The following is a 23474-nucleotide window of genomic DNA, read 5'->3' as shown; positions in this document are numbered from 1 at the left end:
GGGTATGTGAAGAGTGATAGCTGTTTTAGAGCTTTTATTTAGTTCTAGCTGCACAGCCTCACATGCTTTGCTTAGGAGGTTCCATGTTGACAATCTATAATAGCTGACTTGAAAGCCACCACACTAGCAGGATCTGGTCTGGGAACTGAAATACAACAGCCTTAGCTACTCAATTTGAGTTTATCTGCCTAGGGATAATATAAAATCCCTCATCAGTCAGTACATATCTTCCTCACCTGTGTTTTGATCATCAGGGGTATCGTTTTCAAAAAGCTGTTCCCACCTTGCTTTTTCTTTAATACAAGCTTTTAAAGAAACATGTGATGAGCTCAGGAAATCTTGGCTTCTATCTGTGCTTCTCCTGAGAAGCAGACCACACTGTGTCACACAGCATAGCTGAAACTTGTTTACTGCTGTCAAAGCTTATTTACAGCCTATCAGAAAGCTAAAAATACTTTTAATTTTCCCACAATATAAAGCATATTGCCACTGTACTTCTGACCAAATCAGATGCCTTGCCAAGAAAACACACAGGCTTCTGCATTCAGTCTTCTGTTAGCCATGAATCTGGCTGCTCAGACCAAAGGTTACAAAGTCAAAGCCTCATTACAGAATCATTGTGCAAATTCAGCAATTTACAATCAAGAAATATATGTAAAAGAGCATAGTGTCTTGCAAACAAACATTGTACAAATAGACCTCTGCATATACTGAATAATAGCATCACATTTTCCTGTTTTTCTGTATGTCCCAAATTCTTCCAATATGTACATTTGTCCATTTTATTATCTACAAGTACAGATCAAACTCATGTATATAAATATGTTTACATACAAATATCCACTATTTTCAGTCATTTAAACTGGGAACTACAAAGCAAGAGTTATGCCTACATGTTGCATGTATTTATATTCCTAGTTCTTTAATTATGGATTCCTTTTACTGATGAGATGATGTTATTCCATGCTTTTCTCTAAATGACCACTCTTGTCTGTATACTACATGTTATTAAGACTACTTTCCCACTTTTCAGTGGCATCCTAGCTTACTCACATCCCTCAGATTTTGGGGAATGGACCCAAAATTCACATATGTTGAAGAGTTCAGTTATGGTAGCTACAAAGAGACCAATTATGGTTAATTATTTCTATTATTAATGCTAATTAATAAATAACAATTTGCTCAGAAAACTAACTGGAAAAAGGAAGAAAGAAACTCATCAATGAACAAGAGAAGTCTGTCTTGGTTCATTTTCTGTGTTGGCAATGATTTATTCAATTTTGTGGGCATGTTTGCCATCCTACAGCTGCTTTTATAGTCTCTGTTTCTTGAGATATCTGAAGAGCTAAGTCTGATACAAAGATTTGATGGATGTCTGCCTAACTAATGTATGTAGCTATTACTTTGTATTTTTCTTCTTTATTACATTTTCAGAATCAAAAAGAGATAAGCATTACAAGTCACTGTTATCAATATCAAGAAGACACACACAAAAGATGTTTGAACAAAATGAAATTCTACATGTCAATGGTAGACAAGCTGCTGTTGGAAAGTGCCAGATAATTAAATTTTACAGAGAATCACAAATTTTGGACCTCTCACAGTGATGAGATCTGTCAGACACAGATAAGAATTTGTATTTTTAAAATAGACAAGGTTTCATATCGCATCTTCCTTTAATGCGAGAACAAAACAAACCAGTTGTTTGTGCCAACAGTTCCAAGCTGTTTGTCATACTGCAAGGGACCAAGTATTGCCCTGGTTGGGCCACCACCATTCTGACACCAACAGACAGAATCACAGATAATAAAGCAGGAATCTGTATTCACCCAGTTTTCCAAAGAAATAGTGGGAGGAGAGCAGAGGATATATTTATCTCAGGACAGTGCAGTAACCAAGTGTGCAGACAACAGAAAGCCCCAAAAGCAGAGGCAGGCACTAGAAAGGACACAGGTCTGCCTGACTCCAGCTGAAGACCTGGATGCCCACTGGGACTCTGTCCCAGCATGGGCTGGGTCTGTTCTCTGGTTCGTTTTGCACATGCAGTACATAGAAGAATTGGATTAATAGTGATACAGAAGGCAAGTATTTTTTTAAGGGAAGGAATGCAATTTTAGTATTTTTTCTTTTTAATGCAAATGTGCTCGCCACATAATGCTGCTCTTGGGAATCAAATTTGGGAACTGAATCTTACAAATTCAGGTAGTCCAATTATACAAAAGTGACCAAAGTTCATTATTCATCACAATGCTAAGCACACTTGCTGATAACAAGGTGAGCAATACTTGCTACACAGAAAGTATATGCTGGTTCCACCACCTGATGCCCACAGCCACCTTCTGTGAAGGCTCAAAGTTCTGGAGAGGTTTCAAAAGCTGCTTAAACTGATTTAAGGCTTTGCTACTGCCAAAAGAGAAGAGATCCTGCCCTACTTTTCACATGCACATCACTGCACTACTTTCCTGTGAGGCAGCAATAAGGCTTATCTGGCTGAAAACTACTGTTCATTTTTAGTGCTGGAACAAAAAGGGAGCAGAAGATCATCACTTCCAGCAAACATGCTATCATGAAACTATGCCCTTGGAAGGCTTCAGGCTCATGATTTCAATGTACCTCAGAAAATGACTATGCTTATGAGACTTGGATCATAGCTGTTCCTCTAGCTTCACACTGGGGTTTCTTAAAATGTCCATCCTGATTTAGTCAGATGTAAAGACAGTAAGAAATATCCTGCTGTGTTTTTTTGAGGCAATTTGTCACAAAATTTTTTCAACATTGCTCAACCAAACCTGTGACACTACCAAAGGACTTTCTGAACCAATCTAAATTTATGGTCTACTAATCTGGTATCCTCTCTGTGTCAAATGACAAGGGTCAATCATTTAACAAATGTGCATAACCTCCTGCAGTAGTTATCTGTAACGTAATTCATTCCATAAAAGAATATCCTACCCATGTAGCCATTTATTTTGCCCTACACCTGGGGTCTTCTTCCCCCTAAAATCTTAAAATAATTTACTCATAGAAACATAGAATATGCTGAGTTGGAAGGGATCCAACTTGAAGGAAGGGTCTAACTCCTGGTCCCCAGAATCCCACCATGTGCTAAAAAGCATTGTCCAAATGCTTCTTGAACTCTGTCAGGCTTAGTGGCGTGACCACTTCCCCTGGGGAGCCTATTCCAGTGCCCAACCATCCTCTGGTTGAAAAGCTTTTTCCAGATATCTAACCTAAACCTTCCCTGACACAACTTCAGGCATTTGCCTGGGTCCTGCCACTGGTCACGAAAATGAAGAGATTGGTACCTGCTGCTCCTCTTCCCCTCATGAGTATATTGAAAACCACACTGAGGTCTCCCCTCAGTCTCCTCTACTACAGGCTGAACAAAACAAGTGACCTCAGTTGTTCCTCATATGGCTTCCCCTCTGGACCTTTTACCATCCTTGATGCCCTCCTGTGGATGTTCTCTAACAGTTTCATGACTTTTTTATATTGTGGCACCAAAACCTGCCCTCAGGACTTTAGGTGAGGCACCGAATCCAGCACTTGGCTCTTGTTGAACTTCATAGGGTTGGTGATTGGTCAAGATCTCTTTTCAGGGCCTCTCTGCTCTCAGGGGAGTTGATAGCTCCTCCCAATTCAATGTTGTCAGCCAACTTATTTAATATTCCTTTGTGTCCAAGTCATTAACTCTCACTGCCCTGTCAATTCAAAACTATTCTGAATTTTCCCAGCTTCTTGGCTTTGTCCTATAGTAATCTAGGGGGGCTTTTATCCAGCCAGTTAAAAGCCACAATTCTCTTCCCAGATATGGTGTGCACTTGTAGGTGCATACTTTCCTCATAAAGCTATTATTTTCCCACATAGTTTTAGTTTCTTTTTTTGCCTGCCAAAAAGGAAAGAAAAGGCATGCTCCTCCAGCCACATAAACATATGCAGGAGAATGAGCGTCTGGTTTCTGACCATTACTGATGCTGAGATTGACTGGGATAAACAGCAAGGGCTCCCAGTACCACCTCTGGCTCACTGAGCCAACTGTTTGATTGTTCTCATGTTGTTTAACAGCTTACGTATAATTGCTGCTGGTTTAGACTGTAACACAGTAAGTGCAGCACCATGGGAAGAAAGAGGCTGTTTTTTGCAACAGCAGTTTTATTCTCTTCTTTCAGGAAGAGTAAGATCTGAACTTGACTGTATTACTTTGTGAAATTTTGTTTTCCGCAAAGAAGTCTTTGCTGCATCTGATCCAATCTGAATTGTCCAAGCCCATAAATCTCACTGCAGCCTACGTGGCCAGTATAAAACAGTTGAACTTACTTTCAGCTAAGGAGGTTGTAAAGAGCTTAATTTCAACACATTGATTAAGGTAATCTTTGCATTTATTGTTCACTCTATTTTTAATGGATGCACACACCATAGATCTACGTAACATTCCATTTTCACTGTTGCTTAATGGTTTCTCTTTAAGATGGCAATGATTAAAGGAAGGAAGATATATCCATCTACAGCCTAGGGATTCTATCAGTGAAAATTTGGGTCTCAAAAGAGAAAATAAGTGAAGAGTTAGTTAATAAAAAAAGGAGGTAAAAAACATAGTAATAGGAAATTTAAAAAAATACTTCTATTTTTATAAGGAGGTTTACAGTCTTTCAACCTTTGTCTGCCTATAACTTTAGCATGCATTGCAACAAGACCTTAGTCCTTATTTCTTGCACAGTCCCAGGATTCAAGGGCTTCATGTTTTTCATAAATGGGCTAGAAACTAAACACTTCTAGAGCAGGAAAACGGGAAAGAACTCATGAGAATTTTGTATCAACTAGCATGGTATCTTGAATTTAAATGGGTTAGACCATTGAGACTGGTTGGTCTCCTGATTCTGGATCTGTACTATTTACAGTCTTTCTCTGTGCTCTGTGGATAGTCCCTTAGCTGGCTTGAGCACCATTCTGCCTTTTTAGAATGTTTAAAGCAACTACACTGGAAGTAATAGTTCCTGTGAGAGGAGAACTGCTTTCATTCCTGTTACTATCAAGCATCAAATGCCTCCAAAGCAAAAAATACCAAGATCTACACACCACAAATATTTCTAAATGGAAAGTTGTATTAAAGAGAAATTGCATCTAAAACACTTAAAGGCATATTTCTGACAGTATAATGGTGTTTTTAAGCAGGAAGACTCCTTTTAACACTTAAAAAATTCCAATTTTTCTGTGTTTTACTAAACACTTCCTAATACTCAAAAAGTCTCAGAAGGAATTTCCTACTGACTCTGCTTATTACAGGCCTTTTAACCTAATTTGTAGTGTATTATATAAACATCAGCACACTAATGGACCTACCAAACAAATTCTCTGACTCAGGTGACAAATTAAGAAGCATTTCTATTTCAGATTTGTGCATCAGATCCTCAGGTGTGGTTGCAATCTTAGGTTACTGGTAAAGATTTTTTTTTTTTTTAATTCTCCTAGATTCATTCATATTCCATTTTTGCTTTAATTTCCTTTTCCACTTCATATTTACCTTACAGACAACTTTATTATATTTCACATTCCTGAGAACCTTATTGTAGCTCACGGGTCTATGTGGATCATCTCTTTAGTAGCAATGCCCTTCAGGGCACAAGACAGTCAAATGTGCATGCAAGTCCTTGAAGCTATTGTTCAAATGGAAATTCAACTTTCAAATCCCAAAACATTTGCTTTCATTTAAATTAGTCTGAGTTATAACATTGGTGACTTACTCCCAGAAACATTCATAAGACAGCATTTCATATTCTCAGAAGAAACAGCCTGTAACTGAGATATGCATGATAGTGAACAGAGATGAAAATTAATTTTATCACTGCGATGAACACTCTACTACTTCAATTAAAATTTATTTTCAAGTTTTGGTGAAACAGGAACAAATTCAGGGGAATTAGAAGATTAAATATTTTTGATAGAATCATAGAATATGCTGAATTGGAATGGACCCATCAGGATCATTAAGTCTAACTCCTGTCTTTAAAAAAATGAAGAAGAGTCTCTTTTCCTGCAAGTACCTTGCAGGAAATAAAGACTTCTATATTAAATATATTTGTATCTGGATGTTATTATGCTTTAATACAATTGTGACATGAATTTAATTTCTGGCTCCTAAAATCAGAAAAGAATCTAGAATGCAAGCCTGATACTATAATCACACCTCCTAATTTCACTGTGCTGTCTACATCACTGATACTGAATTTTATGAAATTACTACAGAAGCAATGGGACTGCCTGGTGGAGACTGAGGTGTACAAGCATTAACTCAAATGGAACTCATCAGCTAAAAAGGCACAGCAGACATTCTATCTGCAACCTGAAAAATCACAGTACCTTACTATATGCAGCTACATTGCATAAGACCCACAGGCAAAAATATAAGGACACACACTACTGAATGTACTAATCAAAGACAAACCCTGCTCAGAAGTGATCTGTTTAGTGGTGCACAATGGCAGATGCCACAGCATATTTTTTTGTGATGCAAGGCTGCTCAAGATCATCTATGGATAATGAACCATGACAGCTTGGGATTTGATAAAACACAAATTGATGGTGAGAGAAGGCAAAGAATACAACTATTATCTCAACAAGAAATGCAAATCAACTGGATTTTTTTAATCTTTAATGTCAGAATGAAATATCATGTATTACCACAAAATTACATGTTCATTAATCTAACAAATTTTGCATCAGAAAAGGTGATTTCTTTAATTTCTTTACTATCTCCATTTTAATTCTTGGAAAGTGCCATGGTTATAGAAGGTAATAGAATCTTGTTTGTTTAAAATACCTTATATGATTGGCATCAATGCAGGGTTCACAGGGGAATCTTGAATGAAAGTTCTTCACAGTTCAGAAAATTATTCCTTTTCTCCCTTTAAAAGAAAGACATTCAATGTAAACACTTGCCAGTACCTATAGGGCTGTATTTTCCATCTTTGCCCACAAAAAACTGCTGCTTAAAAACTCTTTTAAATGTACTTGGTTTGTTCACTGCCTTGCAGCTGATTGCCTGTAGATGATTATCATGAGATTTAATCAGACTTTTAAGAGACACAGAAGAAAAATATGTGAACAAAATTTCTTCATCATGGACTGTCACCCTGATTCTTAAGATTTTCTAAAGCCTTCTGAGTTTACATTCTGTTAGAAAACTTTCACACACATTTTCTATAAACAACATATTGTTTTGCATTCCTTCATGGGGGTGGAGGAAGTTGATGTACTGGTGGTTTGTCCAATGTCTTTGGAGAGGTGGCCCATTCACTCTCCAATCCACTGTCACCTTTGGAAAAGTATAAAACCTGGAGTCAGAATAATAAACGTCCTTCCTTTTTTTACCTTGCCATCGTGGTGGCTCGTGTTGTGCTTTCTTGTGTCCTATAGTGACAATGGACTGATTCAGACTGTTTTCTTAGTGTGCTCCAATATTATATATTTCTGTAGATTTTATCAGTGAGCCAAGTAAAGTGCACATCATGTCTTTCTACAGCTGTAACCCACAAGATTCCTTAACTTAGCATGCTCAGTGAATTCACATGACACTGGAAAGACATGGATTTACACTTGAACATTTTTAAACTTCTATACACAAAAAGACAATTTCAGATCAGTTTGGATTAAAGGGCAAAAGTGACATCAGTTAATTCAATCTTAGACTCAAAGAAATATCCTAGAACTATTCTGATTGTACCAGATTTTTTTTTCCTTCTCTGCTCATCTATTTGCCTTCTATAGAGTCTCATATTCTGGTAAATTAAAGGAATTCACATGACTTTTCCCCCACAGCTATAACTAGAAGCTTCAGTTAAGACTGAATGCTCACTGTGCTGGAAGTTGTTTGAACAAGACTTAGGCAACTAAGATTTTTATAAATCTAATTCCTTAGACAGTAAAGAATAGGACTACCAAGCTTTATCAATATATTTCTTCTACAGATGAAAGCTAAGGTACACAAATACTAAACAGTATGCTGAAAGTCACACGAGTCTGGTTCAAGGATCCTTCTCAGCCTTAAATGTCTTGAATCGTTGCCCAGTACCTGAATCACACCCCATAAAGCATGTCCTCAGACCCCATATCTTATATGTAACACTTCTGAATATTTTCCTTAGGAGCAAGTACTTATCGGTATTTAATTTTGTCAGACATGACAATATTTAAAACTATAAAATTACAGATAAAGATTATTTTTAAACAACAAAAGCACTGAATTAAATAAAAAATTCATTAAAGTTAATTTAAATACTTAAGAAGCTTTCATTTTTCACTAGTTAAGTGCTAACAAATCAATACTGTAAAAATGAATTTTCTGTAAATATATACCTATTTTTTGCCTTCTAATTTTTAGGGAATAAAGTTCATATAAGTAAGTGCATTGCACTGAATTTAGAGTCACCAAAGTCTGTGGGTACAAGAATTTACAGGTCCACATAATGTGTCTTTTCCATCACAAAAGGAAAGAAAGACTAAAGCCTTTCAATTTCTTCAGGACCTAGGGTTTTAATGAAATAACTATCAGGAAAAGCTGGTAAAAAATGTTCTGACTTTCACAGTCAACAATTATTTTGTAGCTTGTGGCTGTCTGGATAGAATATCTTTATTTATCAAAACAACAAAGTGAAATTAAACTCATTCGATGCAAACCACAACATTAATAAAAAAACATCACTGCAATGTCAAGCACTCAAAGTTTAATTCAGTCTATTTCTGATGCTATATGAAAGTCTCTTGAGTCACAATTTTCTTGTGGGGAGCTCTGTTTATTCACTGCCTAGGTTGTTTTTTCAAGGAATTTAAGCAGTTTACCCCTCCTATTCATGAATGCTCTAGAATTCATATACCTTATGGAGCAGATTCTTAAAATAAAATAATTACTTTCATGATGAAATTCCTTTAAGAGAAAAAAACCCACTCATTTTATACACCAAACAATAGATCCTTTTTTCCTCTCCACATCCATTTTTTTCTTCAAGCATGTAGCATATATTGTATGTTCCTATATATCCAAGACAACTCCCACTGAATTCCATTTTCCTGCCTCCCTGGCTCGTTTTTCAACCATCCCCAGTTCTCTCAAGCTAAGATTACTGGCTGATTCTACTGGCAGTTATGTTGGCAGCTCTACATCTGCTGTCCAGATATCCAATTCCTTATTAAATCTGTCTTCTCTAGAGCTCCCTGCCAATTCTGACTCTTTTTGTCTAGTCAGTCCCAGTTTTTCATTCCATGTCCAATTTTTATGCCCTTTCTCATTATCCAGGTCGACTATTAATCCACTGCCTTTGCCCATCAAGCCTCAGCCACTCCCTCCTCAGCTCATGGCTGACCAGTTTTCTGGTACTCTTATATCCACTGGGGTCCTGCCAGAGTTCTGGCTGGGTAACACACAGGGTAATACCAAAGGCCATTACAGGAAACCCTTTTTAGATCTTTTTCATCTTGCAACAAAAGTCCATTGGGTGATAGGGATGCTAGAGTTTATCACAGTCAGCCTCCAGAGTTCTGAGAAGCCAGAGCACACTTAGCAATGACTGCAAATGTAGATTTTTCATCTTTGTTTTATTAACAGATCCCTGTTCCCTCTGTGAATTCTTTTCCTTTTCAAAAGGTTTATGATTTTGCTAATTTTAGTGAATATTCATAGACATGGCCACAAACACATTCTGTCAGAACTGGCAAACTCACTACTAGGCAGAAGACCTAAATCTGCCAAAAATAAAACTTTCAAATATGACATGTAGTTTTGTGTTGAAATCTTAACTCTGTTGAAAAATCCTAGTTAGATGCAAATATTTCTAAGGAGACAAGAGTTAATATTTGGGAGTCAAGAAAAGACATAAATCTGTAAGTTAAGCTTTAGTACGTTTTAATATAGGTAACAGTGAAGCATGAACCATGTTTCAACAAGAATTTTTAGGTTTTCTTAGAGATTTAAAACTTCTTTTTACAAGTCTCTTAGGGAACAGAATGAATCTCTCTCACTTATTGGATGAACAGTGCATAATACTTTGCATAATGAAATTAAGCAGCCTGAAGTACATGTGAACATGACTAATGAGACCAAATGCAGCAGGAAAACCAAGCAGATGGCTCGAGCGAGCTGGAACAGAGTAGCAGGGAGATATCTGAATGTTTTGGGGTTTTGCAGGATACATGCAGAAACACAAATATCATTTTTGCATTTCTGTATAGCAGTGCATCTGTCAGCACTCTGGTGGTCTACGGACCACAAGTGAGAGCTTGCCAGAATACTGTCCGTGGAAAACCTTTGTGTCGTCCATGGAGATACAAAATGCAAACAAAATGGAGGTTGGGGGTAGGAGTTGTTTGCTTTGCCATGGCTTGCTTTTTCAATTGCATAAAAAGAAACTTAAGCTAGTGGTGTATTTTTAATGAATTAGCTCTTCATCAATAGCTTGGTTCTCAAACACCTCCTTAGTGTATATACGAACATCTGGGGGGAAATGCAGTAAGAGAGAGAGAGAGAGAAAGGAGGCAGCAGGTATTAAAAGAAAAATTATGGGAAAAGGCTTTCTTATCAAGAAAGGTCAATGACGAACTTATAAAGGATGCTACCAAAAATAATGGAAGATGAAAATACATTCAGTTTGCTCTCATTGCTCTCTGGGAAAAAACCAAATCTGTCCACAGAAAAGATTAACTGCTCATTTTTGTAACATGAGTACAAAGAGGGTTAGCAGACAGCCTCACCTTGAGTGGTATCCAGGTGAAGGCATAGATAGCTCTGCTCTGCATGAAACACATTCTGACACTGGCTATTTACAGCTGCAAACTTAAGGGCTTGCCTGCAGTTGTGTTATAAAGAACAAGCAGATTCAGAGAGAAAAAGTATAAAATTGAGCAAATTTACAATGTCATCTTGCTGCCATCTCTACGACAAATGATTGGGATAAAAAGCCTTCAGATGTGTATTTTTTGACTGAGATTTTTTTTCACTAGAAAACTTTATGTGATTTTTTTTTTTAAAGGAAGCACAGATATTACCTCAGATTGTAATAGAAAGGTAGCTTGTCAACAAAGTAATTATAACCAGTATTCAGAAGAAAGCAATTTGATTCTTCTGCTCCTGTCAGTAAGTAAAGTAGGCTATTTCACTGATGATGACAATGCTACAGCTGTAGCCCACCTACCACATACTTGACTATTATATGCTCCTAAGATTCAGTGCTCATAATACAATCTAGTATTGCAAAATACTTCTATTACCAACACAAACTGTTGAGGTACAAAATTCACACATTCTTTAATCCCTTCAGCTAATTTTAAGAATGTATCTGTCCACTGTGTGCACTGGTCTCTCTTTTAAAAAAGTTCCAAATATTTAGAAACATAGAAAGAAACTGAATAATTCAATGGAGCATCATTATTCAGGCAAGAAAATAAAAAAGGACCAAAACTCATGAAACTGCAAATTCTTTTAGTTCTAGAAGACAGTAGAAGCGTTTCCTTTTTTTTTTTTCAGAGGCTTCTGATGGTATTTTTCCTCCGCTGAGTGGCAGAGGACTCAAACTCTACCTTTGTATCATTTTAGGTTTGGTATAACCTTTGTATCATTTTAAGTTTGGCATAATATTGTATATAGGAAACCAGCAACTTTAGAAGAAGCTGGTAGGAGCAAAGTGCAAAACAAACAGGAGAAAGTGGTTCTCTGCTCAATAGGTAAAAAAATTCATGAAACTGCCAAAAACATATTAGGGGGTACAAGATAATTTTTAAAAGCTATATGGAGAAACTTAACACAAATTCTAAAAAGAGATTCATTGAGAGCTGGTGATATTCACACCAAGTTTAGGAAATCCCTTGAGCTGAAAACAATTGGAGGCTAGGCATTTTCTAGAGATGTGTTATGTATTCTTACGCTATTCTTCTCTTCACTGGAAATCTGCTATGGCTTATAGGTGATAAGACTAACACTGTAGATCCAAGGCTAAGAGAATCCCCGGTCTCAGTTTTTGGAACCATTCTTCCATTTCAGTGAGATACTCTGAATTTGTTTATACTTCTGTCTAACCAAAGGTAAGGAAATGGATGCCTTCCTATTCCTGGAATTAGTCAAAACCACTGTATGACACATCTGCATCACCCACTTGTCCTTAGTACTTACTGTAAGTGAGCTCACTTGTACTGAAAATTGTATGGCTTAAACTGAGTATGTCCATGATCATAATTTCATTAGTAGTGGTTCCTGATATTCAGAATGGTGAAGGAGAAAAACTATTATTATTACTACTACTACAACTAAAATTTTAGATCAATTTTCTTTCCTTACATGACATGGACAAGTGCAAGGCAGACAAGTGTAAACACAGAATCCAACAGGATGGTCTAAAACCTGGGAGGAATTTTTCATCTCAAATTTTTATTCATTTTATCTAGTAAAGAGTAGAAGACAAAGTGACTACAGTACAGAGTCATGTGAACACACAGCCTAAGAACCGTCTGATCTGGTAACTGCTGCTTGCAAGTGTCTCCTTTCCCTGTGTGTTGTTATAGGTATCCACATGGTAGCACACATCAATTACCTCAGTGACATGTGGCCAACTTTCAAAAAAAATGTGCCTGTCTCACATGCCAGTTTCAAGCTTATATGTGTTTTCTGATCTCCCCAGTCTCAGTAGGGTATTTTTTGACCTTTCTTTTGGGGATATTTTTTCCAGAATAATTTGGATTGGAATTCTTGTTTATCTGTTAAAATGATACAAAATTAGTGAAGGGAATTCCGGTCCATTTCTCTACTTCCCAATCAAAACCAGCACACAATACATACAGGCAAATACACTCTTTGGTCTGCACTTAAATGACTAGAAGACAAAGAGATTATTTCTACAAGAACCCTACTTTATTGGTTCCCGTTTGAAATTTTGGGTAAATAATCACACTCCTGCTTCCACTTCACTTATGTATGATGTTACTTAGTAACATTCTTTCTGCTTTTGCTTCACTGATCATTAACATTAATTTTTTTACTACAGCAAAAGCAGACATCTTGCTTTGCTGTAAACATTTTTCTTCCACATGAATGCTGAAGCACGCAATTAAAAGTAAGAATCAATAGTTCACTACAGAGCAAAAAAATTACATTTCCTTATACTGTGCTAACTCCTACCCTCAAACTCTCATTCTGACCTCTTGTACCAAACTAAATTCAAGATCTCTAATTCCACACTGGTGAATTCATTTATTTGCTACTAAAGCACAATTTCCAGCTTAAACTATCAGCATAACCTTTAAGTTATGAAAAATATCAAACAAAATATCTCATACAGAACTCCCTGCAGAAGGAACAATTGGGTTTTTTCATGCCACTTAAAGACATACAATTAACAAGTTGACAAGAAAGGGCAAGTTTTTGATGTTCTGTCTTCCAGACCTATGGACTTGCTCAACTAGCAATTATTAAAGTCAACTAATGTGACCATCTGACAACTTCTAATGCCAGATTAAGAGTTTAATGTTCTTTGCCAGCATAAAGCTGATGAACAGTCTGCTCCTCTGTATCTAGAAAACTCACCATGTCTTTTTTAAGATGACAAAACAATGTTCACAAAGCTCTGATAATAAAAGTTCATCAGCCAATAAGACTGGAAAGAAACATTTTCCTCTACAAACAGCTATGATGAGTTGAGTTGACATTTTTCTCACATACACAAAGAAAAAAAAAATCAAAATCCACTTGCCAGCCAAGCATCGTTTCCCAACTGCAACATTTAAAGGAAGATTGCCATTTCCTCTGGCAAAGACTTATGAACATAAAAAAAAAAGCTGTACTCATAAAATCAGGAAAAAAAGCCCCAATCAAATTAGAAGTATCTAACAGCATGAACTTATCACATACACCCAGGCAGAGTTCTCTTGCAACTAGGGATCAGATAAAGATTTTAATTAGCTCCCTTGAAAATGGTTGTTTGCATTTAGAACAAATGACAAGTTCATCATCACCTCTTTATCATCCACTTTCCAGGAAGCTTGTTTGTCAGAATCTACATCCAAACCATGAATAGGTGCACACATAAAGTAGTTAAATTATGGCAAACTACAACAATGTGTCATTTAAGAGTGGGAACCCTTTGTATTTTAACCTTGGAGTTCTTACTGCCCAACTGGGCAACACAGCTTAGATGACAAGTTTTTAGAGTTGCACTTAGAAACAGGAAAACATGGGAACACTGCATCAAACTCACAACAGTGAAACCAGGTTTGCATCAAGAATGATATAACTTACAACACACATAAGATTTTATAATTAGTTCAGACAAACAAATGCATAGCACAGTTAATTCTGCCTTGGTAGAGGAAAGAGTGCCAGGCTGACACATTTTTCAACCTGCATCTTCTACTGTTAACTTTCACACATATTATATGCATACAGATTTATGAACATAAATGTATTAATAACCAATCCATCAGTCCAGAATAACTAGGCTGTAGTAAAGATAGCATTCTTAACCATTTTCATTTGTCTTTGAGGTTCTACTTTCTACTCTATAAGGAAGTGGCTGTCACTTAACAGGGGAGGAAACTAGTCTGTAGTGCCTCTTCGAAGGTGTAGCTTAATCACAGTTCTGTAGTCTTTTAGTTTGCACTTTGCAAGATGTTCTGAAAAAAACAGAGTATGATAGATACTAATATTTCTCTGAAGACTCAAACAAGAAAGTAAATAACCAGATACAAATTTAGTATTGGTTGACTGCTTGAATACCAAAAGCAAGTTTGTGCTTATTGATAGTCCCCAGGTGATGAGCAAAATGTCATGACCAATGGCTCAGTCTTTAAGCCATTACTTCAAAAATACTACTGAAAAAACCCAAAACACTGTTACAGGGAGACAAAAAGTCTACTTAGTTTTCTATGCATTTCCTAAGGTTTGTCAATATTAGATGATCAGGCTTAAAAGGTGTGAAGTAATGTATCACAAAAACAACTGCTTAGTGAGAACCTCCAACAGAATATTAAGTGATACAGATAATTTTACTTAACAGAGAAATAACAACACAATGCCATAAAAATGTCCAGAACCCTCAAAATGGCCATTGAAATAATCAGTTTCTGTAAAACATTTGTATTAATATTACCTTCTTCTTTTGTTTTCAATTTTTCAATCAATTTTTTTTTTAAACTATAGATAAACTGACACTACTGTATTGAAGCAGTGTGACTCCCCTGCATGGGGAATAACATGCTCTGAATAAATTGCTTTTATTAAGCTAAATTATATTACATTAATACTATACTGTACTAGAACTGTATCATACTAAAAAGATACTAAAGAAAAACCCGTCTCCAGATAGGCATGACACAGCTTTGACCCAATTGGCCAATCAATCCAAATACCCTTCACCAAACAACAGGAGCAGCAAATAGACGTAAGAATTGTTTTCTTCCTTCTCTGAGCTTTCTCACTGTGTCTCACAGCTTCCCAGGAAAAATCCTTGGAGAGAGAACCATGTCTGTGTTCAGAGACTGTGAACACCACACTACTGCTTCATTTCTAGGTCACAGTTTTCTGACTATCTCTGAATAGTAGGATTCAGAAGGACACTGAAGTTTCAGATACTGTGGTGGGTTGATCCTGGCCAAAAACTAAGTGCCCACCAGCCACGCATTCACACTACCTCCAAGCATAGGGGGGAAAATTTGAATCATAGAAGGAAGAAAAAACTCAGTTTGAGACAAAGCCAATTTAAAAAATAAAGGAAGAAAATAGGGCAAAAATACACAACGGAAGCAAAGGCCCTCCTGCCAGGGCTCAAACAGCCTCCAAGCAGCAACTACTTTGGAAAGGCCAGCTTGCAGCTTTTGTCACTGAGCATGACATTCTAAGACACAGAAGCTTTTGCATACCCACCCCCAGCCTAGTTGCTATGGTCAAAGTTAGAAAAGACCTTTTTGTTGTGCAGGTGCTGCTCTGCAACAGGTAAAACCCTGGCGTGTTGCTATCTCTGTTTTAGTCACTAACCAAATCAGTGTGCGAGCTGTGATGAAGTTCGCTCCATCTGACCCAGACTCAATACAGATAGATACTCAGTCACAGTTCATGTCTCAAGTTACCCAGCATGATATCTAACTGCACACAGTGACCTTCCCTCATTCTCTTTCTCTCACCATTTCCACCCTGGTTTCCAGGCACACGGAGGAACAAGCAACTAGGACACCCAAAAGCACTACTCATGCAGTCTAAATGCAACTACTGAGGACACAGTCCTCAAACCAGATGTCATCTCTGATGCCACCATCCTCATTTCCATCTCCTTGTCGTTCCAAAGTGGAGCACAAGAAAAATTACTCAACTTTCTTTGCTCCAGGTAGTACATAATAAACTTTATAAACACCTCATGTCCATATCTGCATTATCCCCCCTTTTCCCTCTTTTTTTTATCTCTTCTAATTTTTCTAATTCCTTTCCTTTAATTTACAGCCTGTCAAAGCTGTAAAGTTCTTCACATTCCTGATGTATTTGACATCTCTCAGCTTCCTTGCACTTCATACATTTCTTTGATTTCCCTAAAAAAAATCAACTAGCATTCAGTCCACTGAGGAACTTCTCCATTATATTGACTATTCATGTTTATAAGTTGGTGTTTGGTGCTTGAATGGGAATCATGCAGGTAAGAACTTAGTAGTGACCCTTACTGATAGAAATGCAGCTTCTAAAGTTTGTGATAGTGCATATGTAAAAAGAAGTAGAAACATTATTAAATAATATTAAGTAAGTAATTCTGTTTCTCACACCATTTCATAGTTTACTTCAGGAATACTTTAACACAGGAAAACCAATATTGAGGCAAAATTTCATTTCCATGTTATACTGCATTGCACTCAAGAAAACAGCAGTTTTCTTGACTCACTGTCATGTTGTCAGTCCATATTGAACTGAAACAATTGAAGAAGTAATTCATAATACAATATTATTCTCAGCAGTTCCACGTGCTGTCCAGGCTATTTAAATAGTCTATACATAATTGCTCAGAAAGGCACAACTGACAGTGTGCATAGACTGGTTGATGAATCATAAGGTAGTTTAAGTAAAATTTTGCTTGATTAACTGTTTTGTTTTTAAACCACCCACACCATATTGTTTGATATATCAGGACAGATCAAAGTGTTCTCAGTCTTTTATTGAAAACCAAACAAGCTTACAAATTTTAAGTTCTATTATATTATGGAATTGATGCCAAACAGAAGAGCTGTGTATTATGTGATTTCAATTTTCTATCTTTGGCCAAGTATTTAGCACCAGGTATTGTTATATATGAAACTAACCCAGATATGTCACATGCTTATAGCTTTGTGTTATATGGAAGTAATTTTAGTTCTTGTCTCCTCATTTTCAAAATACACTTATTTGTCCTCCTGAAGTATAATTCCTCATTTGAATTTTTTTTTCAGCTGGCAACCAAACTGATTACATCTAGAGTACCTTCAGACAGAGGCATAAATGAACAAAGCCCACTGATTTGAGGCAAAGCATACCTGACTTCTGTCATTGTAAATGCTGCCAGTTCATACACGTCTTTGTTTAGCCCAGCAGATGAGGCATTTGCATGTCTAAAGATGCACAAAAGCACCTAATGGAGATTATAAAACCATCCAAATGAGTAAGCACCTTATTTCCAGCAACACTCATGGGAGTCAAGCACCTATTATAATTAGTCATTTCAGTAAAACCTACCATGTTTAACTCTGGTCACCTCCAGCACCTCCTTCAATATTTCCAGCACTTCTTAACAATATCCTTAATAAGGTCAATCAGAAATCTCTTTTTCCAAAAGGTAAACATCAAAATTTATCACTCAAAGCAATAAAGTAAAATTTAAATGAGGTTATGAAAAATGTAGTAGCTCTATCTTCTGGGAAAGAAAACCATCTTAGGTAACACAATCAGCTTCATATCCAGGTTTTGCAGTTGTAGAGTTACTCCTCCTAGCATGCATACAGTTTTAGATTATTACCTTTATACAATATAGTGCAATATAATGTTTATGGTATACCAAAGCTTTCCCTCACCTTCATGTAATTTCACTTTTTTACGTGCTCCTAAGGAAGAGTTACAAATTAATTGCATGGATCACTTTTTGTAGACACAGTATTGTGTCAGTGCTGACTTCAAAAAAACACTATGAATTTGCTAACCACTTGGTCTCCCATGTGCATTTGAAGAATTAAGGACCTAAATTAATTTTTTAACTGTTCCTCTAGTTCCTCTAGTTTTTGGTGGGTTCATTTTGGGTGAACAAGAGTGAGGAGGGAAATGCTTACTTTGTTTTACATGCATTTATTGGATTCCAAATCCTTCCCTTCCACATTTTTCCCAGATAATAAATACTCACTCTTTTTTCAGCTCAGTCCTGAGATTTAATTAAGATGGAGTCCTAGCACTGGGTACTGTGGAAATATGCAGTCAAAAGAAAGAAAAACATTATAGCAATAAACCAGATTTTAAACATATACTGACATTGGCATTGGAGAATCAGGACACAGTAGCCAGTTACTTAAATAAATTGCCACTTTTAAGTCCTTTTTCTGTTGGAAAATCTACTGTAATGCCTATCAAGCAGAAACACAGTAGTAAAAATGATGGAACAAAGAATGTAAGTTTTAAAGTCCTACCTTAATGAAGGTATAAAGACAAAACATAAACAGATGAGAAAAGAATGTGTTTGTTCCTAACATTAGAAGAAGCTTAAGGCTGTGGAACACAGGAAGCAAACCACCAGTCTTTCAACAAGAACATAATGCTTTTTCTTTATTAACTCCTCAAAATGGTATTTCAAGAAATAATATTAAATTACACATTAAAGTGCTGCTTCTGTAAGACTAGCAGAAAAGAATATTTCATATTTTGCTGTATACTATTTAGAATTTCTTTTAGTATTCTATTCTTTTATGTGCTACAGGAGTATGCAAAGCTATATTCAGTTAAAATGACACATCCAAACAACTCACCTCAGAGACTATTTAGGCCAAGCAAGCCAGCACATCAAACAGTACAAACTACAACAGAGAGATTCAAGGACAAGCTCTGCTACTATTTCAGGCTGTCTCTTGTGGAGAATTTAGGTGCCAGTTATGAAGATCATATAAATGTTTTATGTTTTGCACAATCACTATTGATTAATTATGACCTACATTAGCATTTGAAAAGCCTCAGCAGTAAGACCCTGTAAGACTGCAGACAGTCATTTCAGGTGAATTACTGGTGTGATCCTACAGAATGTCAGTAAATAAGGAGATCATCTCACCACAATAATTATCAAGGCAGTGGAAAAACAAACTAACAAAATGCACAGCAGTGACATGTTATCTAATCACAACACTGTGTTTGTGTAGAGCTTACTTTGAAATGTATACACTTGAAAATAAAAACCCTTCTTATATGGCTATTCTAATGTGCATTATTAAACTTGTGAAAATAAGGATTTATATAATGTAAGATGCATCTGCAGTTTTGGATATACTAATAACCATCACTACTTTGGCATGGTTTTGTCTATTCTTTGTCTACCATGCTCAGAAAAAAATTAGTACAACAAGAATGTAAAATCTCAGGGCAGGATGTTCTATCTTCATTTAAATAGCAGAGGACATGGATGCCCAGTGAGCTGGGCTGTAGAGAAGTGCAGTGTGCCACAACAAAAGCTATTTGCAGCAGTTAATACTGGAAGCTGTCACAAATCCATGACTGGAACTAGAGTAGGCTTTACTCTGACTAAGAAACTGCTGACAGCAATTAAAAATGATCCAGCTATTTCTGAAAAAAATAGCTCTTTAAAACTTATTGGTGAAATAGACAGATGGAAAGAGTAAAAAAGCAAAATGATCATGTATGAAAATTCAATAGCATTTTAGTTGAAAACAGAAAAATTGAATAACATTCTTTATTGTCTTTCAATGAAAGAACAGAATAAAACAAGCTACTGTAACTGTTTTTGGTAACAACAGGCTTTTCCATAAATAGCATTTGTGTTTTAATTACAGTGTTAAAACTGAGTGAAGAGACTTTACATTGTTGCATACTGTTTCTTTACAACATTTTTAATATTACTCATTAAACTGGCATGCCATTGACATAAAAGTGCACTTTTATTCTATTCCTTTAAATCACTGAAACATCTGTATAATTCCTTAGCACCAACTTAACTACTGATATAGCTGAAAATGTGGTCAGCTGATCATCTTCATCCCTTTCAGCATAATCTAGTATCTCACTGATTTGTGACAGCAGAGGGTTACATAAGACTCCCATATAGACCAATATAACTATAAACCTTTCCATTACCATAACACAGTTTCTTAGTTGCTGTTATTGTTCCTCTGGGAACTTATTTGCTAGTGGATTTTTCCCCCATATAACTTAACTAACCCTTAAAAGGAATCCTTTATAAATACTTAAAATTATGAGAACAACAAATTACTTACAGAGACTATATTCTGAAAGTAAGTTTTTCTAGTAACAGATTCTGTGACACAGCCTTATTAGTTGTTTTTGTTACAAATGAAACTTCTAAGGAGAAAATGAAAACCCTAAGTTTACATTTCCTAAGTCCTCTCAATGATGCAGAGGCTACTAAAATTCAGAAAAACCCAAATAGTGGTTCCTGACTCTATTTAGCATCTCTGCTCTAAGTAGAAAAACACAGTGTCTGCAAAGAACAGTATGTATAAAAGCAGTCAGTAGTACTACTAGCATGGCCAAACCCTGGCCAAGGGTTAATTTAATTCTGGCTATGATCAAAACTTTCATATCTGTTTCCTGGGACTTGTACCCCCTTTCACTGTAAAATTCATCTGCTGCCTCTTGCCTTAAACTGAACTGCTATGCCTCTGGCATCTTTGGTCATTACATACACCAAACACCACAAATGATGGATCTACATCTCTTGACTAGGTGTTAGAACAGCACTGTAGCAGGAACTGCTGGGAGCTCAGTGATATTCTCCAACAAGCACAAGAGTTATGCTTCTGTTTCAAAGTTTTCATCCAGCACAGCTCTGACACTTTTTCAGGGAGGAATGAGCTGGTACTTCAATGAGGATGAACATGCACCATGACGGATTCCTTACAATATGCAGTCCTGAACAAGCTAAGGACTCCTTTAAGTAACACAACAAGGTACCCCAACAAACCAGAAAAGTTTTGTGAAAGCTTGACCACCTCTGTTCTAAAACACATCCTGCTCTCCTGTAGTAGGTGCAATTCAACAGAAATTTGGCAAATGTGGGCACGCACACACATGCACAGCTTTCAGCCACACAAATGACCCATGACCCTCCATGATACCTTTCCTGGCCATGCAAATGTAATTGCACAATACTGTTCACCAAAATAGGAGAAAATAATTACAATAATAATAAAAAAGAATTTTTAAACAAAGGGGGAAAAACCAGGAAACCACTAAAGAAACTCTATGATACTTTAAGGCACGAAGTTCTGGATTTTGCTCCATATTATTAAGTTAATATACTGAAGACTTTTACACTATGATTACAGCACCTACTATCAAAATCCATAAAAAGGACCTAGAAATTTTCTTAGTACTGAATTATGAAAATTAAAATAGTTTCTTTTGAAACACCAAGGTGAATCAGCTTACTGGCCCAGTATCTGGCAAGCAGTGCAACACATATGGAGTACTTTAATTACTCATAAGCTTGAAAGACATTACATTCCTTTCAAAAGGCAAAAAACATCTCCCTATTAATTGCATCCTACAAACAAAGGAGGTCAACAAAGTTAGCAGAAGTTACTCTGAGGTTTGTCTTGGGTAAATAAATAAAAAATAAATAATAATTAAACTTTGATCTCTCAATTTTTTACCTTTCATCTTTTTCACTTAACCCAAACATGTCTAGAACCATTCACTGTCACTGTGTGCTCTCAGGTGAATAAATTATTACAGTACATTAGTATACACTGTCTTACTTTATATCAGACTTCTATTTCACTGTGGTTGCCCCCAGTGAACATCTTTCTCCACAAGGCTCAAAATCTTTTTCCTCTTCCTTTTCTCCCCTCATCTTTCACATTGCTTTTGTGGGTAATTGCAGTCACCCTTTTTCTCATAGCAGGAAACTGAGTTCTACCCCAGTAAAAGACCTATTCCCCATGACCCTCCTGGCTCTTGCTTCCCTTGTACAGATGGTGCCTGCTTAGTGATGCCCTTCCTTGTGGCTTTTTTCTTTACCTCTTTTCTCCTTCTGCATTCATTTCTGCTCTCTCTGTCCAACTTCAAAGCTTTCAGTCTAGAGTGCTTAATTACATCCTTATAAATCTCACACATTCAACTTGTCTAGGAACAGCCTCCCAACTACCACTGGATTGGTATTTTCCATTTCCTACTTTCAGTCTTCCAAAAGCATACTTTATCTGAAAATTAGGTTGACTTAACATATAAAAGAGAAGTTCATGTGTTCCTCTAACACATTGTAATATGAAGTGTGAAAATTATTCTTTATTTGCATAGGATAGGCTAGACTAAAACCTGAGCAAATAAATTATGCTGCTCCTTTGAATATTTGCCTAACCCTATGTATAAGGAGTGTATTTCTAGCAAAAAGTCACTTCAAAGTTTTCTGTATGAAATTAAGGATTAAGATCTAGAGGGCTCTGCTGTTTAATTCAAAGATGTTTTATTACTCAAAAATATTTGCTCTTTCTAAACATCTATACGCATGCACATGGTCTGGGATTAGCAATAAATATGTCTGTACTTAAGAATTATTATTATAGGTGAGAATTATAAGAATTATTATAGGTGAATTATTTTTCACCTATATGAATAAAATACCAAGAAGAAAAATGAGAAATGTATCAAAATGTAGTGAAGACAGTACAGAATTTAGGATTAGGGTGAAAATATTGAATGCAGAGATGATGATGTATAACAGGAGTAAAACATATAAATTATCAGTTAATTATAAAACTGGAAGAAAAGCTCAAGAAGATTAAACTGAGGGTGATAGAACAATTCCCAGTCCAAAGTCTGAAAGAACAGGAAGAGGATATTTCAGCTATATTTCAGATAGCAGGATCATTTTCTTGTCCTATAGGTAAAGAGTAGAATAGTGTAGGGCAGCAAAGTACGAGAGGCTAGATGGAAGCTATTAAGAGAGTTTCTCAATGCCCAGTCTTGGAAGGAATCTTGTTATTTTTGTAACTACTTCAGCCAAAGTGTCAGTACTACATAAGTGACCTATCCTGGTAATTCATTTTTGGGGAGATAGTCAATACTGAGGAGCATTGGGATATTTGTATGCAAAGACTGGGTGAACTTAAGAACACAAATAACACCAGTGAAATAAAAATCTAGCATATAAATGGCAAGGCCATCCCCCTAAGGACTAATAAAATCATTTCTTCCATAAGCCAGAATTTCATCAGTTGAAAATGACTGAGGTGGAAAAGGATAAGTCATAGGATTTAAGTAT

The 23474-nt window shown here is 36.3% G+C and overlaps 1 protein-coding gene across 4 annotated transcripts in view; it reads right to left on the bottom strand.

Annotated features, from left to right (window-relative positions):
- Positions 1–23474, bottom strand: part of SYT1 (synaptotagmin 1) — a 327942-nt gene that overhangs the window by 241150 nt on the left and 63318 nt on the right. For 3 of the 4 annotated variants that reach the window (XM_021528113.3, XM_021528116.3, XM_021528114.3), the window contains one exon: positions 6818–6902. The exons of the other annotated variant lie outside the window; for it this stretch is intronic. The gene's annotated coding sequence lies outside the window, so the exon portion shown is untranslated. The remainder of the gene's footprint in view (positions 1–6817; positions 6903–23474) is intronic. 4 annotated transcript variants of the gene reach the window in all.

Source organism: Lonchura striata, chromosome 5, assembly GCF_046129695.1.
Source record: "Lonchura striata isolate bLonStr1 chromosome 5, bLonStr1.mat, whole genome shotgun sequence".
NCBI classification, from domain to species: Eukaryota; Metazoa; Chordata; class Aves; order Passeriformes; family Estrildidae; genus Lonchura; species Lonchura striata.
Note: the sequence above shows the minus strand (reverse complement) of the source record. Positions and strands in the feature narration are given on the sequence as shown.